Source organism: Haemaphysalis longicornis, unplaced genomic scaffold (assembly GCF_048455015.1).
Source record: "Haemaphysalis longicornis isolate Haplotype H1 unplaced genomic scaffold, Haemaphysalis longicornis Haplotype H1 scaffold_3, whole genome shotgun sequence".
NCBI lineage: Eukaryota > Metazoa > Arthropoda > Arachnida > Ixodida > Ixodidae > Haemaphysalis > Haemaphysalis longicornis.
In genome coordinates, this window is record NW_027526335.1 from 207,569,534 (window position 1) to 207,588,518 (window position 18,985).

Consider the following 18,985-nt stretch of genomic DNA (forward strand, 5'->3'; position numbering starts at 1 on the left):
CTAAAGCTTTCTCCTTATCCAGTCGTTGTTGTTCGACCGAAACAATACCCCACCCCTCTCCGCTGACTCAGAGCGCTTCGTCTTCTGCATAGCATAACGTATCACAGACGATGTCAGCTCGAAGGTGGTTCATTCGGTATCCCATCGCCTGCACCATCTTCCTCTGGGTGTAACACCAGAGCACCCAGCTCTCAAGAGCTCCATACGGCGTCATCTGGCATTGGGCATTTCGGACTAGTTGCTGTCAGCTTGCGCAGGCTCCCAAAAGCCGTGTTTGTCACAAAATTGGTTTTGTGTACCACTTCAGCTAACGTTTTCGTGCACCTGTCCGGCGTGGGGGCCACCTCTATTCCCTGCAAACGTTGGAAGACGAGGCTTGACTCTGGTGCCTCTCTCCACGTCAACGTGGATGACGCGTGTTTTGAGCAGCTAAAAGACCCTGCGCTCTGGCCTGGTCACTGCCTCTTCACGTCTTGCCGAGATTTGCATGCGAAAATGATTCATGCTGAACAGCAGGGACTGGATGTGACGGCAAGCAATCAGAAACTTTGACTGCTTTTACCAGAACGTCCTTGGACTTTGCAGTAAGTCAGCGGAACTTTTCTCCGATGTCCTTTTTTTTCTAGCCTCTGAATATTCTCACCGAAACTTGGCTTTGCCCCGACAAAAGTTCCGATACCATGTTTCCCCGTATTACTAAGTTTTGGGGCCTGACCGAGGTTTTCTGCGTGGTAAACAATGGGGCGCTAGTGCGCTCGTTGCACTACATTACTCCATCAAGTTACTCCACCTTAAATAAGGAAATGAGTGTATTTGTTTAGAAGAGCTTTTTGCTGCGGGTGAAGGCCTCTTAGTGGGTACAAACATTTCCCCCGAGACACATGCCACTGAGTTTTAAATTATTCTTAACACAATTCAAACTACTGTACTATTTCACAGTGATCACAATTTGCTGGTCACTGGGGACTTTGACGTACCGAGAATTTTATGGAGACTCAGTTGGTCGGTCAGCCGCCTCATCCAATACACCCATGATGCAAATGATGCAATTGTTCACCCGCCGCAAATGGCGCAATAAGTCACCCGGCTGCCTCAAATAGTGCTACCTTCTCATTGTGATGCGGTGCCGGTGAACGACGAAGAGACCACCGAGCTGGAAGCTGCGGCCAGAGCGTGCAGAGAATAGAAACGGGCCCACAATCAGCATACCCCTGTTACGCGCCGGGCTTGAGAGCGCGAACCTGTGATCGTTCCCCGGTGAAACCCTCGATTGCAACCACTGATGTTCCCTAGAGTCGTTCTCCGGTGATGACGACAACCCCTGGGCTGTCCCGGGCTTGGAGGTATAAACATGCTGGGTGAAAGATCGCACGTCCGTTTTCACCTGGATTTGGAAGAATCGGCTCGCACCCGCTGCATTGCCATCGAGCCGTCAAACATTTGGAGGGTCAACGATGCCTGCCTGATGGCATCTAAGGGAATTCTACGTGGCGTAGAGCCAGTCATTGAGCCAGCCGCGCCGTTATGGTTCCGTTGACCCCGGACGCGTCATGACATCCACACCCTGGACTGCGACAAAACCCGGTAGGACGTTTTCTCTCTATCGCGAACATTTTCCTGTTAGCTTGTTCTCTTTTGTAACGCTTATATCTTTTTTCATGGGTTGTTTCTTCATACCACTTTCTATCCTCTGCTTCTTCTTGCGCCATGCATAAAGTAGCCTTACCCGTCCACACGCCGGTCACTGACTAGTGATTATCACGCTAATCACTAAACCTGTGGCGACCCTGCAAGGATTTCTTAACATCCGCTGAAAGCCGTCAAGTGAGCCACGTGTGAGCATGTAACGTTAGCTGCAACAGCATTGATCTCATAATATATTGCCAATCGGGACTCAGCTGGCACTCTCAGGACAAGAGCTTAGAGCGTGGATCGAGAGCGAGCGTGCTGAGCAACCCTACCGCTAGAGCGGGCGAGAGGTTAAGCCAGCTGATAAACCGCTGAAAGAGAAAAGAAAAGTGCAGAACGAGCTAAAAAAGCTGCGCAAACCGACAAATATGCTGAAGAAATGGGGGAAGGAGCTTCTAATGTTAAAGATACGACTCTAAGAGGGTAGTGCCAGCAAGCCCAATGTCACTTCCACATACTATGCTGTTGCTACTCCGCTTCCGATAATCGGCAGAAATTGCTTTCTTTTTTGATGAGAAGCGCGAAGACTTGCCCAAGTTCTTGCAGTGGCTTGAACGCATAGCAACCAGACAGCAATGGCCGCAAGACAAATTGGCCATAGCTGCAAGCAGGTCTTTTGTTGGGAGCTACTTACAATCATTGGCCGCATGACCGCCGAAATGTCCCAAACACTGAAGTAAAACGGGCATTGCTTCAACGTTTCGTGTTCACCATCTAATAGTACCGAGAGCTGGGGATGGCGAAACCGGCGAGCAACTAGCAGTACGATGTACTGGTTATTTTGACCATTGGATAGATATGAACGTGCAAAAAACCTTCGAGGCTCTTCACGGCTAGAATAATTCCTCCGCTGCTGCCAGCCTAAGCTTATCATCTTTCTTAAAGAGCTAGAGTGCAAAACGCTGAGAAACGTGGCCGAGGCTACAGATCCTTTTATAGAGGCACGAAATCTCTCGAACCTTGGCAAGATTTCCGAAGACGTCCGTGATACTACAAAAACCACGGCAAACTCCGAGACGAAAGTGCCACCGAAACGCTTTCTGTTCAATCGCCCAGGACACCGAACCCAAGATTATTGTAACATCTTTAAGGGTACAGCAAGAGTCAATACTTGTGCTGACCTCGTGCACGAAACCAAAAACTGCGTAAACCGTCCGAATGGCGACGAGCAGGTTGCTGCTTGTGCAATAACTATGCCTCTAGTAGCACCACAGTAATGCACGAAACTCCACAGGGACACACACGGAGGTTCTAGTCTCGAGTACACTCGTGGTATTAGCACGCAGCCATCAGCGGTCCTTGTGAAATCACGCCAGAAGTTGAAGGCCAACTACTCGAAAAACCTGTCACTGTTCTTAGAGACACGGACAGCAATACCGTCGTTGTTCGATGTGGCCCGGTTGGTGAACCACATTTAACGGGGAAAATCATCCGGGTACTGCTCCTTGATAAAACGGGCAGCAACCAGAGGTCAACATCTATGTCGAAATCCCGTGTTTTCTTGGCGACGTTACCGCTGCCAGAAAAAAACAGCCCATGTATGACCTCCCACTCAGGAACATTCTTTGTGTGGGGGAACATCACATGTGAGAATTCTACTGGCAGCTGAAAGGCAACAATATCGCAAGTGCATCCCTTGCCACGAAAGCCACAGAGATACATTCAGATGTGTTAGCGTCTTCTGCCCCAAGTAAAGTCCGAAGACATTTTACCGTTAAAGCTATCCGAAATCAACTCCGCCGTCATCAAAAAACGAGAGCCAAGAAACAACCAGAAAACCCAACTCGCCTACGTTGTTACCGCAAGTTGCGAAAGAATTTCTCCTCCAGAAAAGAACAGAACCCTTATTTCATCAAATTAAATGACTACTTGTACCATCATTACAAGCTTTAATGCGCAGAGCGTTTAAACAAGCCATTGTCCCAAAAAACTGCGGGAGCCGATCACATAACATCCCTTTATTACCTCAAATACCCCTTGAGGGGGCATTACATAGGGGTGGGAAACACGCACAAGAAATGCAATACATATGCAGTATGGGTATCAGTATGAACAGAGGTAATCACTACAGAAAGGAAAAGAGTACATGTGCAGAATCGGTATAAATAATAACTGGCGTAACACCTTGCCGAAAAAAAAACAGAAAAAAGACAAAGCGAGAATCAGGGGTACAAAAAGGAACAAATGAATATTCAAATTAAAAAAAAAAGAGAGTGACATTTTGTTGGAATGTTGAGTGGCACATTATGGTGGCAAGATCATGCGGAAAACCCATTCCAGTCGGAGGCTGCGCGAATGAAGAAGGAGGCGGCAAATGTCATGGTACGGGCACGTGGCCGAACGACATGAAAAGAATGAGTGATGCGGTGAGATATGCGGGTAGGAGGCAATATATAGGGCGGGGGACCGAATGGGTTGTGATAGAGCTTGTGGAACAAAATGAGGCTGGCAAATTGGTGACGAATGTTAAGGTTTAAAAGATCGGATTCTTGTTTAAGAGATGACACACTCACGTTGTACGAATATGAGAAATAATTGAACCTAGCTGCTCGATTCTGAACTGATTCTAGGGCGTCGGTTAAGTATGCTTGATGAGGATTCCAGATAAGCGATGCGTATTGAAGTTGGGTGCGAAATAAAGATTTGTAGGCTAGCAGTTTTGCATGAGGGGGTGCATGACGCAGGTATCGTTTTAAGAAACTAAACGATCTGTTAGCTGATGTTATGATATTGGTAATATGTGCCCGCCATGATACATCGTTGCTCAAAGAGATCTAAGTACTTATTATTGATGACATTTTCCAATGCAACGTTACGATTTGATGAGAACAGGTGAGGGGGCAGCGGTGACGGTGAAAAGAGAGGGACTTGCATTTATGAGGGTTTAGTGTGATTAGCCAACGATTGCAACAGTTAGGCACATGGTAATCTCATCTTGCAATGCAGCTGATGGCTTAGTAACAGCACGGTATATTACGCAATCGTCTGCAAACATACGAATATTGCTCGATACATAGAAAGGTATATCGTAATGTATATTGGGAATAATAAGGGGCTGAGAACAGATCCTTACGGAATGCCTGATGTTACTGCCAAAGGGTAAGAGTTATGTCCACTAACAGTAACAAATTGGGAATGATTAGTCAAACATTCTCGAATCCAAGGTAAACTTTTGGGATCTAAGTTTAATTTCGAAAGTTTTAACATCAGGCGGTTGTCGGGTAGTTTGTCCAATGCGTTTGCAAAGTAAAAAAAGATGGCGTCAGTCTGTATATTATTGTCCAGGTTAGTGTGCTGGTCACGAACAAAAAGGGCAGCTGGGTTTCACACGAACTTTTTTTAAATCTGTGCTGTGCGTGAAGAAAAAGCGTATTGAAGTCCAAGAAGTGCATGATTTTGTTGTAAATGGTGTGTTCGATGAGCTTGCAACGCACGCTTGTTTAGGAAATGGGGAGATAATTGATCGGACATGATCTATCACTTGATTCGAAGACTGGGATGGCCTTTCCTATTTTGCAATTAATTGGTAGGTTATCTGTGGATAACGGTTGAGAGAACAACAGTGACAAATATGTACTGATAAGTGTTTGGTATTTTTTAGAAATTTTGAGTTAATATTGTCTGATACCGCTAAAAGGAGAGAGTTTTATTTTGTCGAATAACGATATTATTCCGGCAGCGATGAAATCAATACTGGGCATTACAGAGACGATGCTAGACAGAAAAATCGGATGGGGACTGGTAGTTTCATTTGTGAACATGGAAGCGACTGCTGCGTTGAATAATTTTGCGCCTTCAGAATGGGTAACTTCCCCGCCCGAAGAATTGTTCGAAATATTACCTTGCCTTTTGTTAGGGTTAATCACCTCCCAAAAACTCCCAGCGGTATTTACTAAAATGTTCGAAAGTTCAGTATAAAAAAATGTTCTTTTTGAGGTTCGAATGGCGTTATTAAAGAGCTTTTGGCTTCTTTATACCTACCCCATGCGCTGGCGGTTGCTGTGCGTTTAGCTTCACGAAAAAGGCGTTTTTTCATTATCAATCCGCTTTAAAAGTTTGAAAACTTATGGTTTTTGGTGATTAGAATGGGAGTTAGTACTCGGAAGAAATTTGTTTGCTATCTTCCTAATTTTATCTTCGAAAAAAACAGTTATCCTTCAGTGATCGTTCACTCAAGGTTGTTTCAAAATAAGGTAAGAAAGCTACAAGTTCAGTGACTATTGAATTGTAACCCCCCCTTGTCATATAGCCGTAGAGATTTACTGCGTGATTTTCGTAGTTCCAGGACGAATTCAAAAACAGCATAAATAACTTTGTGGTCGCTAACCTAAGGAAGGTGTGTAAGATGTGATAAGCTTTCAGGTTTTGTTGTCAGTATTGTGTCTAGAATATTAGTAGTTTCACCAGAAATACGCGTAGATTCTGTTATTAGCTGTGTCAAGTTAGGATTTAGGCAGACGTAATGAATTCTTGGTTCTGAAGTGGCCTGTTATTAATTGGTTGGCGTAATTCTAATTAATGTCGGGAAAATAAAAGTCTACAAGAAATAGGATATGCGAGGTAGCCTATATAGTAGTTAGGTGGTTGAGTCTATCCCTTAGATTTTGTGCGAAATCTGGGTTATTGTCCGGTGGCTGATAGCACACACCTAGGAGAACTGTCTCCGGTACATTGCGGCAGACTAACCATAGAATTTCGAGATTGCAGTGGGTATTTATCAGTGAACAGGATAACTGCTCATGGAAAGTATTAGGTACGCCCCCGCCACTAGCTTGTTTCCTGTCTTTGCGGAACACAACAAAATCTGGCAATTCAGCTAGTACCTCACTATCTGTGACATAATCCCTCAACCACGTTTCTTTCCGCAGCAGTATGTTGCGGTCCCATGTCGATACAAGATTTGATACTGCGTCGCATTTTGAAAGGAAGCTACGTATATTAGTGAAGATTACAGAGAAGGAAAGGCTAGTTTGAGGTGTTTTAACATTAACAATTTTTTTTGAACGATGGGGCGATTGCTATGAAATTTTGTTCACAGTTTGGGATGTTTCGTTGAAAACGTGTCTTTTTTTACCAAGAAACAAAGTCTTGTACCGGAGAGAGAATAGTTCAGCTTTGGTTCAGGCAAATTTGACAAGATGTTGTCGGGCTTTTCGAACGAAATCTAAAAAATCTTTCCCGATACTGTAGTTTGTGCCTTTTAGTTTTCGTATATTCGGGAGAACTTCCTGTTTGGTTTTAAAGAAAGTGAATTTGGCTATTATAGGCCGCTGATGATCATGCCGGTGCCGACCAAGGTGGTGAGCACATTCGAATAGTTTAAGGTCCAGTTATGTTTAGATGGTCGCTATAGTGTTTATAATTATTTCTTCGGAATCTGCCAATTTTTCGGACGGGTTAGGGTCAGGGAGGCAGTAAAAGATTAGGTTATTTCTTTTGGAATGAGTTTCGGCGTTGTCAACCCGCACCTCTATGTCGCAGATTTGACAGGCCATTTCGGCGGTGTTACCATTATTTGTTCCCTTAGCGAAAAGATGCAGTATTTTTAATGTATTTTTAATGCATTTAATACATATATTAACTTCGTATTTATTCTGCGTTATTTTCTCCACATTCCAAATGCATTTCCAATACATTTACAACGTATTTAAAATGTACCTCAAAAATACATAAGCAGTGCATCAAAAATATATATTTAATGCATTTTAAATGCAATAAAATGCTCAGAAAATGTAATTTTAAATACGTGCAAAATGTATTAGTAATGCATTTTAAATGCACATAAAATACTGCTTCAAATATGCTGAAAACGTGTTACTAGTGTATACAAAATAAAACCTAAATACATTGAGAGATGCCATGGCAATGTGTCTTAGGAAGCATTGTTAACGTCCAACTAGAAAATATCATATTGTGGTTTCAAAAAGTTTATTGGCACTAGGCTAAAAATATGCTCCATTGTGAAAATGTAAACCGGCCATGCTCGGAATGCGGGCCAGTTATTGACTGAAAAGAACAGCATGTATGCGCACAAATTGGAAGTTTGAAAGTTGTTTATTCTAAACCTGAGTCGAGTGGCCAATTTTGCCATTACTAAGCAGCAAGAATGAATGCCTTTCAGCCACCTCGGTAGCCAGTGCAGATGAAGCGTTGTGCATTAGAATCCTCTTACTTCGGCATCTCCACGCGGGAAATTTCACCAGCACCTGCAGTGAAAAGAAAATGGAAAAATAGTAGTGAAACAGTTTTTTAGAGGCAAAATGTCAAATCAATCAGGCCTTTTCTCTAGCCGTGCCAACGTCCCTCGCGAGAGAGGATATTTTAGTTCACATTTAAAAAAAAAAAAAAAAACCCGCCGTGAAAACAATGCCCCTTTGAAGGACGTAAGACAATTTATGTAATGTAAGCATAGTTTATATTGTCATGCGGCATCGGATCTTCAATGCCATTTTTAATAAAGAATGGTGGGTGGGGGGGGGCGGGGGCTTATGTTTGGACATTGTCTAGGGATACACATTAGCGAAAATTACGGATAAAAAAGACACAGCTAAGATAACAACGTTACCAAACATGCAACAGAGTTCTTAGAGTTATGCTACTCTCTTTCTTAGGCGCTTGAGTTAACTTGAAATGGTCGCAATTCTAGTTTTTCAGCTAACTTGGACAAAACTGGTCTGTGAACTCACAGGGCGCTAATAAAATAAGATAAGCAGTAATCTTATTAACTACAAATATTGGTATGTGTTCCATATTTCGGCGTCACCTTCTTCGGAGATTACGTACTAAAAAAATAGTGCCCAGAGAAACAATTTAAAAATGCTTGGGCAGGATTGCAGTAGAAAGCTTACATAAAAGTCATTAGATTGGCGTGTGCACTCAACAATGCTTTTAAAGGAACGGCAAAGCAAGGTTATTTCGAAAAACAAGACAAAATTTCACGCCGTCCTTAAAATAACAAGCTCTTATATTGTAGGCACCTAACCGAAGCGATTAAAGCAAGCAACGCCTGAAAACGTGTATTTGTGCTTGCACACTCATGTAATTTTTTTGCTCTCCGCCGCACATCACCGGCAGGTAACTTTATACTTTTTCATGTAAACAGACAACGTCATCATTTAATTAGGGAGCAACGCGGAAAATAATTGTAAATGCTCGCGTCTTTAACATACAAAAAAAAGATTAACACCTGTTAGCGTCAGGGACCATCAAGTAAAAAGTAGTTGCTTCATAAATACTTGTGACACCTAAAAGAAACTCGTTCAAAGGTGTTGTGCCACCAAATTTGTTGCTTGTGCATTCTTTGTTGCAAACGTTTTATATTTCTTCAGAAAGCATGATACATGCTCACATGCACATATCCTGAGTAAAAAATGTATTATCGCACGATTCATTTGAACCGGGTTCGGTTTTGGTTTCTGGGCGCCGATTCAAGCAGTGACGTCACAGTGTTGCGAGGACGCTCTGCCACGTGTGTCTACCATGCGGCGCTGCGGTACGCTGCGACTTTACTGCGGCGTCTGCTCCCGCACACGTCACCACGGAAGTAAACACGCCGAGTCGTCATGTCAAGCCGCGACAGCTCTGTCACGGACTCTTTGTCTGCATCCTCGGATGCAGACAAATGAAAAGCATGGATGCGCAAGTCATGCAAATGCAATTGGATATGCAAACCATGCCCCTTAAAAAACCGCAAAAAAAAATCTTCCACCGCCGCGAATTGAACCCGCAACGTTGACCGAACGGGCGCGACGCGCTAGACCACTGCACCACCAGACTTTTTTTTTACTGCCTGTTTTGACATTTCTACAGCACATCACACATCATGTCATGTAATGATCCGTCAACCCTACTTGGCTGACTACGTGGCTATAAAACTTTCTAAGGCACACTAAAGCGTCAAGCACAGGCAACTACTCAGGGGGATCATCCTCAGCACGAAAAACTTCCCGTATATACTCTACACTTTCAATGAAATTTTCTGTGATAGGCCGGACATTTATATCCGCATTCTTCACCGCCATTCTCGTCCTCCATATACTATGAAGACCGAGGAGCATGATCAACTCGTATGGCACACCGCCCTCATTTTTTTCATGGAGGAACGGAATTCCACCAGGCGTTATGGGTAAGTCTTTCTTTAACGTACGTTGGAGGACATCCCAGTGGAACACTGGGTCCCAACAGTAGATGAAGACTTGATTAATAGTTTCCGGCTTTTTGCGCAGCCTGCAGTCGGTTGTCAACGGCACAAAAATACCTCTTTCTGCTAACCAAGTATCTACGGGAAGGGTTTCACTCTGTAGTTTAAAAAAAGGACTTCATTGCAGGCTTCACAGGCATACTTTTGACCACCCTAAAACATCACGCCCTGTGCCCGCACCGTATAACGACCTATACAGTTGCACAGGTAAACAAACATCCACTTAATGTTTGTACAGGTGCTTCCTGGAAACACTACACAGGTAGTCGAAAGAAAACCATACCTTCAAAAATTCAACTGACAGAGCCACTTCTCGCAAATATCTTTTCACCCCCCTGCAAACAATATCACTTGAAGACACAACAAAGTTAGGCAGAACATTTTTCGACCGCACCTAAATTACAGTGCGCAAGAAGGCGTCTTTTTGATCCCGCACAAAACAAAACCTTGCCACAACTTGTCGTAAAAATAAATGACAAAGACCAAGACCCCCCTTTTTGACTGGGCGAAAAATGTTAGAGCGACTGGTTTTTTTCCAGCTGGAAGACCCAATAAAGACCGCAAATACTCTGTGAATTTTTTTTTACATTAGAAGGTGACATACACAACACTTGCTTTGACAAGATTTATGTGTGCCCAAGAACGGGGCGAACGCCTCATGCCGCATTGACCTACGCTAGCGGACGCACACCCGAGAATTTGTCATATGTCCGAGGTGAGCGGCATGCGGTATAGATTTTCCAAATGACTGTACTTTTAGAAGCTGCAATTAACGTTGCAACGGTTAATGTGCGAGGCCTGGCAGTGAGAAGGAAGCAATGCCAGCTTAGTAGGCTGTTCGCAGACCAAGAACTGGATATAATTGCGGTGCAATAAACTAAAGTGGAAAGCCAGGAAATGACGGACCGCATGTTGCAACATTTCAGAGCACGCCGTGGGAACATCGGCGCAGTGTGCCCTTTTTATCAGGCGATCACTAGGGATTGTTGAACAGACCGTTGTAGCTGATTCGAGCGGCGGCTATGTGTATTGTGACTTTTTATTTTGCGATATTGAATGGAGAGTTATATGTATTTATGCACCGAACAGACAGGGTGAGCGGGAGACTTTTTTCCAAACCATTAGTAAGCACCTTGAGTGCGAAAGTGTTGTTATCTTGCTTGGGGATTTCAACTGTTAGATATACAGCCGCATTCATTGCGGCACGAATGTTGTCGGGGCGCAGTTTTCGCTTCTCGGTCGATTCCCGGCGACGCGTTGCGCGACCAGTCGGGCGACCGGTTTTGTTGGCGTCTTCGGTCGGCGAGTCAGTCAAACTACGGCGTCTTTCCATCGGCCGGCGTGTTTGTGTCACCGTCGGCGTAGTGTGACAACGCGGTCTGGCAATTCGGTAGTTGGGCGATGGTTTGGCGCCTCGTCGGCGTCGCCGTCGCGTTGTCGTGGCCGTCGTGTCGGCCTAGTGTGTCTGATACGGCTACTACTACTACTACTATAGGTGATTCGGGTGAAAAGGAAAGGAAGTGCACTCGGGATATGTCTGATACGACCAAGCGACCAAACAAACTGTGGTAACTGGAGTTCACGTTGACGTCGCTCGAGTCGCTAACGTGGTGTGACGTCACAAACTTTCTTATGCTGGCAATTCACTGACGTCATGGTTAGTGGCGCTAGCGATGGGGCCCCATTTTCAGAAGAGCTTTTAGGTACTTTTTAGAAGCGAATTCAAATATATATAAGGCGCTTGATGTACCCGGAACTTCGTGTTGAGGGTCATTGCATACAGAGAAAGCCTACAACAGGCTTTTTACAGACTTAAAATTTGGTGGCACAACACCTTTAAGTACACCCTTTAGACGCAAATGGGCAATTTCGGCTTCTAAACACACACAACCGCCAAGCAGCCCACGCTGTTTTCGGTGCCTTTGGGCACATTTTTGAAATTCTCCGGTGGCGTGATCCAGCGGTAGCGCGTCGGGTTCCGCGTGTGCATCACTCGCCCACGAGCGGCCGAAGGGCCTCTCGGAACGCGCACACGTGTTCGTGAATGCGCTACGAAATGAATACATCAAGGAGGGAAAAAGTTGCTACGAAACACAAAAGAGGAATGGTCCAACGTCCTGAAGTTTCGCGAAGTTTTGGGGGAGCAATCCAAGCAACAAAAAGAGACGAACCCGCCGGGGGACCCGTTCTGGGATCCGAGGGGTCTCGTACGGGGAACTTGTTGCCTCCCTCGAAGGCCCCCTCCCCTCCCGCCTTCCTTCTCCTTCCTTCTTTTGCTGGTTCTTGGTTCTGGGTGGCGGTAGGAACAAAAACTGATTGTAACTTAGCGGCTACTCTCATACAGTTTAACTTAGATGGACAAATCATTGTAGTCCATGGGCATGAAGCACTTTCGCTACTGCCACTTGCACCGAGGATTACGTGGGTCGCTTTTAACACTTTTGGTAACTTGGAAACAGACGGCATAAACTCTTTCATGGCTTTAGTTGACAGAATGGCGACATGCGGCCGACAAAAATCGCGAAGGCTGCTCGGATTCTTGCCGTATGGCCCGGCCGTGCGCATTAGTCGGATGCATGTATGCCACAAACTGGGTTCCTTCCCCGTTCCGCGGCTGCTGTGAACATGTGCAGCTGTGAGCGGCTGCTGCGAACAGAAAACAAAAGAGAGCTGCGTCTCTGGATACACCTAACAAATTTCTCAAGCGCGTAAACATGGACGGCGGACTTTGTGTGAACAGGCTGTGCTAAAAACGTTCCTGGCTTTTATGTGTTTAATGCAAGTGTTAGTCCTCAATAAGTTCAGAACGGAATAACTCTATCTACAAGGAAACGCGTAGCAATAGTCCCCCGTCCAATCAGCAGGGCCCGAGCTAAAAACTAGGCGAAAAAGGGAAGCACTCAAATGAATACATTTAATGCGCTGTCTAAAGCAGACATAACTCTGCGTATTAAGAGAGAAACTCGGCGTACAACTATGTAAGCGGCGAGTTTCTACGACTTCTTGCTGTCGTTGATTTGTGAGTACATTCCCTTGACCGGCGTAGTTGCGGTAGGAAATCTTGCTCGCAGGTGGAGGTAAGCCTAATAACCACGTGCGGATTACATAAAGGGATTAGCACTCTTCGATTGCACGGCAAACATATGTCCATCAATTGTAGTGCGACACCGTACGCGCAAATATCCGGTATATCGCGCTTACCTTGGCTAGACGGCCAACGCCGCTGCAACGCGCCACCCAAGCAGAGACTGCGTCCACCCTACGACCGCGCGTTGAGGAGTCCGAAAACTTATAACACTACAGGACAGGCAAAAGAAACGTAGCGAAGGCAGACAAAACGTGGAGGGGTGCGCCGCTCCAATCGCGCTGCAGGTGCCGGGCACAGAGGAGGGGGTAGTGAGCAAGCATAGCCAAGGTTGTCCATCTAAGGCCAATATTTTTCAGAAAAAGAAAATTTTCAAAGCCTCCACAGCGATACCGTAATAACAACGCTGACAAAGTGCAAGTGTTTTCGTACATATATATACTCGTTGAATTCTATGTTTTTGCTTTGACGAATGCCGTAGGAACACCGCCGCTTACATAGTTGTACGCCGAGTTTCTCTCTTAATACGCAGAGTTATGTCTGCTTTAGACAGCGCATTAAGTGAAAGTATCACGCTCAGTTTATTTTATTATACGTAAACATCGAGGAGAAAATCTCAGTACGTTTATTCATTTGAGATGTATTTTACCCGGCACTGCGGATATGCTTTACGTGAATCTTACTATTCAGCAACTGAAGCAGCGCCTGTAGTGTACTAAAAATGTATTTCCGCAAAGCTTTATGAATACATTTAAAATTATTTTCAATAAGTATTTTTTATGCATTGCCTGCTTCCGCTCAAGCGTTCGCTTTGCTCTTCTGCACGCTTTGGTGAACACTCCATCTGGATATGCAAAGTGCTGTACGCAGTTTCGAGATGCCAAAAGACGTCTCCTGACAGAACAACAATGCAACAAATGTTTAGGTAAAAAAGGAAGTAAGAAGTTCTTTTCCTAAACATTTCAGGTACCCAAACAGGGTGAGAAAAGCTAGGGTGCGCTGCTTTCAGCCGGTGCGTTGTTTGCTCGGTTTTATTCATTAAAAACAGATTCCTTTGAGTAAGCTGCGACAGACCAGCAACTATAGTAGCACAATTAAAAAAATTGGGCAGAACTCCAGAGAATTATCTACAAATGCGTGGCATTCTTATGCCGACTGTCTTTATTGTGAGTTCTTTCCAGCATTTGTTTTTGGTTTTAGATGCGGAGCATCTTGTGGTCTCGGCATGTCCCGCGTCGGCGTCCGCATTCACACCGCGCATGCGCAACTCTTCTCCTTCAACCCGCAGCTGCGCGATACTACACCTTAACAAAAAGAAATAGTTAGCGGCGTCCGGTTTCGATCCCGCGACTCTCTGGCCGCCCCGGGAGGTACGCGGTGCTCTTCCCACTACGCTACAAATCCGTTTTTTTTTCTTTATTGCATGAGAAACTAGCCCGAATAGTTTAAAGTCCCACCCTAACTACAATAACGGTACATTCACTTATACATTTTAAAAGTCAGGCACGCACACACACGCTTCACGAAGATGCAACCAGTCCGGCGGCTGCGATTGCCCCGCATAGACACTGTACACAAGCGCACATTGTTCGCGAAAAATTGACTTAGTTCCACGAATTTCCTCGGCATGGCGGTCAATCATGCGACACTTACATAGGCTAAACAATCCTATCAGCACGAAAAGGTCATATGGCACGGAACAGTTCTTCATCACTTGCAGGAATCGTATACTGTAAGGGGTGATGTCTATGTCCTTTTTAAGAGTCCGCTGCAGAACATCCCAAAAAAACACCGCATCCCGACATAAAACAAAGCAGTGATCAATTGTCTCCGGCTGGTTACACAAGCGACAGTTAACAGACCAAGGCACATATACACCTTTACTATAGAGCCATGTTTTCACAGGCAACGTTGATGTGTGCAACTTAAAAAAGAAAGTTTTTGCAGCCGCTTGGATGCACATTTTCTTGACGCGCTTCAACACACTGTCATTTAAAAACATCAGATATGGTTGACGGTAAATGGGCACTGGAAATAAACTTTCAATTAAAATTCCTGTTAATTCTTTCCTTGAGAGACCGTGCAAATACTCGAGAGAGAAACGCACAATAAGAAACTTGAAAGTGTCAGCAACCTCTTTCAGAAAGCCCCAACGCGGCCTAGGATTCGCGGGGTGAGTTGGAGCAAATAAAAAAGGCAAATGAGCCCTGAATTTATGCTGAATAAAAACTTTTAAAAACGGATGATCAGCCGTTTTGATAAAAAGAACCGCGAAACGAGCTGGTGTACAAACAAATGCACGAATCCAAAACCACCAGACCTCAACGGGAGGAAGAGGTTATCGCGGTGCATGGGCTCCCAATTGGATCGCCATACGAAGGTAGCCAACACTCTGTGAAATGCTTGAACGTTTTTTGGTGCGCAACTAAGGACCTGCAGAACATAAATAAGTTTGGAGACAAGAAATACATTACACAGTTCTGCACGCGCAAATATAGACAGCTCCCGCCCCATCCATGCCTGCGTTTTACGCTTCACTACAGTAAGTGCAGAAGACCAATGAGGTCCACTGTTCCGAATCTGATGTAGAGGAACCCCAAGGTACTGTATTGTTTCAGAGTCCCATGTTATGCCTCCATATTGACGTGGCTGCGTACCCCACCAGCTCTTCCAAAAACCTCTTGATTTTTCAAGGTTCACCTTAGCACCACTTACATCGCAAAACCGCTGTGTCAGCATCATTACCTCCAAGACACTTTTCTTGTCCGTACAAAAAAGGCAAGGTCATCTGCATAGGCTAAAACTTTGACTTCATAGTTTTCCAGTGAGAAACCATGAATGGCACTGCTTTGGAGAATACTAATGCACAGGGGCTCAAGGTACAAACCGAATAAAAGGGGTGACAACGGGCAACCTTGCCGTACGGAAGATCTAATGGGAATAGGTCTAGAGAGTTCGCGATTTATAATCAACCGGGTCGTACAACTTTTATAACTGAGAGATATGCCTTTATACAAGGCTTCCCCAAGCCCAGCTGACTACAGGATGGCTAACCCTGTCAAATGCTTTGGCAAGATCAATTTGAAGGAGCGCAACCTGCCCAGCACCATCGGATACGCACTCCAGTACTGAACGAGCAATATGGATGTTGGTTTGAATGCTCCGCCCCTGAATACCGCAAGTCTGGTGCGAACCTATCAGATTTGTGATTAAAACCTGTAACCGGCGTGCCAGCACCTTCGCGAATATCTTGTAATCCACGTTACACAGAGATATCGGCCTGTAGCCATCCGCGCTTTTCAACTTTCCTCCGTTGTCACTTTTCGGGATTAGTACGGTATCCGGTACAGGAGCAAGTGCTACGAACGCGCCTTATGTCTTTGACTCATTCAAACCACGTCAAGAAGCTACTGATACAACGAAGGCACGCGAAGCTGAAGGTCAACGGAAACGACGAAGTGAAAACTTTGGAGGAGGATGTTGAATTTCCCGTGGGAAAGCTGTGGCGGGAAGCGCCACGCGCCTCGCATCTCAACCAGCCCCGTCCGCAGCGCTTCTGATGCTGGTTGTGGCAGGATGCCCCTAGGGATTGGCCAACCAAAGAATCCATCACGAAATAGCTTCGCGTTCAACCACCGTCGTCATCTTCCCGTAGGGGAACCGCCGAAGAAGAAAAAGGAGAAGACAAAGCTGTGAAGAGGAGGGCGTGTACATTGCTCTCAGCCGGTGCACCAATGTCAACAACCTTTACCTCACCAACGCTGACGGAGACTACCGATTCTACCACAGAGACAACATCGACAAGAACATGATGGACGAATTTTGGCGCCTCGAGAACCACCGCCGACTCACCGTAACACAACAGTACTTGCTTGCCTTTGCCACCGGTGTGCACCCGGACGCGGAATTCCCTATGGCGCGAGTAAAAACCAGATCACTCAAAATAACGGCAACACAATGCAACCACACTGAACCGCCACGATGCTTCGCATCCTCATCAGGGTTCCCCACGGGAAGATGGTGTAATTTTTTTTCTTAATCCTGGCTGACCATATACCTTCAATTACGTTATTATAAAAATTACAGGTGAAAATTTCGCGAAATCTTCATTATTTTGGAAATGCAGGGCGTTACACGGGTCACTATTTTCGGCATACATTGTAAATTTTTTCTTATTTTTTGGTTTTTCAAAACTTCGTCCGACAGATTATCTCCATTTACGTTATTACAACGAATAAATCTGGAACTTTTTTGAAATGTGCATTATTGTTGAAATGCAGGAGGTTGCACGATTCGCCATTTCCGTTTTTATTTGAAATTTTGCCTATTTTTTATATTCTCAAAATTTCATTCCACCAGTTATGTCTGTTTACGCTATTTAACGATTACAGGTGGAACCTTCGCGAAATCTGCATTTTGTAGAAATGGCACCCGGTATACCTTTTCACATTTTCCGTATTTTTAAATATTTATCGTATTTTTAATTTTTCAGAATTTTGTCCGACCAATTATCTCTATTTACAGCATTACCACGGCTACACTAAGAACTTTTCAGAAATGTTCATTAGTGTGGAAATGCAGAGCGTTACAAGGTTGGCCATTTTCCGTATTTATTTTGTATTTTTCTTATCTTTCTATTTTTTCAAAATTTCTTTTGACTAATCATGTCCTTTACACTATTATAATGATTACATGTGGAACTTTCTTAAAATCTGCGTTATAGTGGAAATGGAATGCGGTATACGTTTTGATATTTTCGGTATTTTTTAATATTTTATTTATTTCTTAGTTTTGAAATCTATGATTTGGACTGAATCTCGCCTAGTCGGGGTGGGTCATGATTCAACGGAGAATAAAAACACCGACCGAAAAATATATTTTGTGAAATAAAATTTTACGAAAACTTAAATAAAATAAATTTTATGAAATATATTTTTCGGTCGGAGTTTTGATTCTTCGTTGAATCATTTCGTAGTTTTTCAAAATTTCGTCCGACCATTTATCTCGATTTTCATTATTACAACGATTGCTTTTGCAACTTCTGCGAAATCTTCATCATTGTAAAAATGCAGGGCATTACAAGGTTCGCCATTTTCCGTAATCGTTTTATCTTTTTTAATTTTTTATTTTTTCAGTTCGTTCGACCAATTGTGTCCATTTACGCTATTATAACAATTACAGCTGGAACAGGTGGATTACAGGTGGGAAATGTGCATTATTGTGGAAATGGCATGCGGTATAGGTTTTGACATTTTCCGTACTTTTAAAACAGTTTTCCTAGTTTTCAGTTTTTCAAAATTTCGTCCCACCAATTAACGATTATGTTGAAACTTTTTCACACTCTGCATTATTGTAGAAACGCAGGCCATTACACGGTTCGCCATTTGCAGTAATTGTTTTATAGTTTGCATCTTTTCCTAAGTTTCAAAATTTCGTTCGACCAATTATCTCCATTTGCGCCAATACTGCGATTACAGGTAGGACCTCCACGGAATCTGCATGATTGCGGAAGTGCCTTGCGTTGTACGTTTCACCATTTTTCGTTTTTTTGTTATTTTTCTATTTGTTAGTTTTTTGAACTTTGGGGCGATGAGTTATCGCCATTTACGCCATTATAGCGATTACATGTGGAACTTCCGGATATCTGCATTTTTGTGGAAATGCAGGGCGTTTCACGGTTCTCACTTTGGGGGTACTCGGCAAAGAATGCTACTCATTAATAACAGGGCAAGTGCCTCTGAAGCCGTAAGTGAACGACGTTTATGATATACCTGTCATTTAGTATATGCCCAGAAAGAATGATTGTCCGTAGTTCGCGTAGCAACACTGAAATTCTATCATGTGTTTTGAGAAATTTACCAACATTTGTAACCTCTAACCGGCAGTTTTGTTTTCCTCGTTTGGTCTCAAATATTCATTCATTTGCATCAGTTTTTTTAATTCAACATAGCCATATACTGCGACGGGAAATATTGAAGATGTTTAAAAGTAGAGATAATTTCACCACAAGA

At 44.1% G+C, this 18,985-nt stretch overlaps 1 pseudogene; it reads right to left on the reverse strand.

Moving 5' to 3' along the window:
• Positions 1 to 1,110: 1,110 nt before the first annotated feature.
• On the reverse strand, positions 1,111 to 15,941 carry LOC144175657 (uncharacterized; annotated as a pseudogene).
• Positions 15,942 to 18,985: the final 3,044 nt, after the last annotated feature.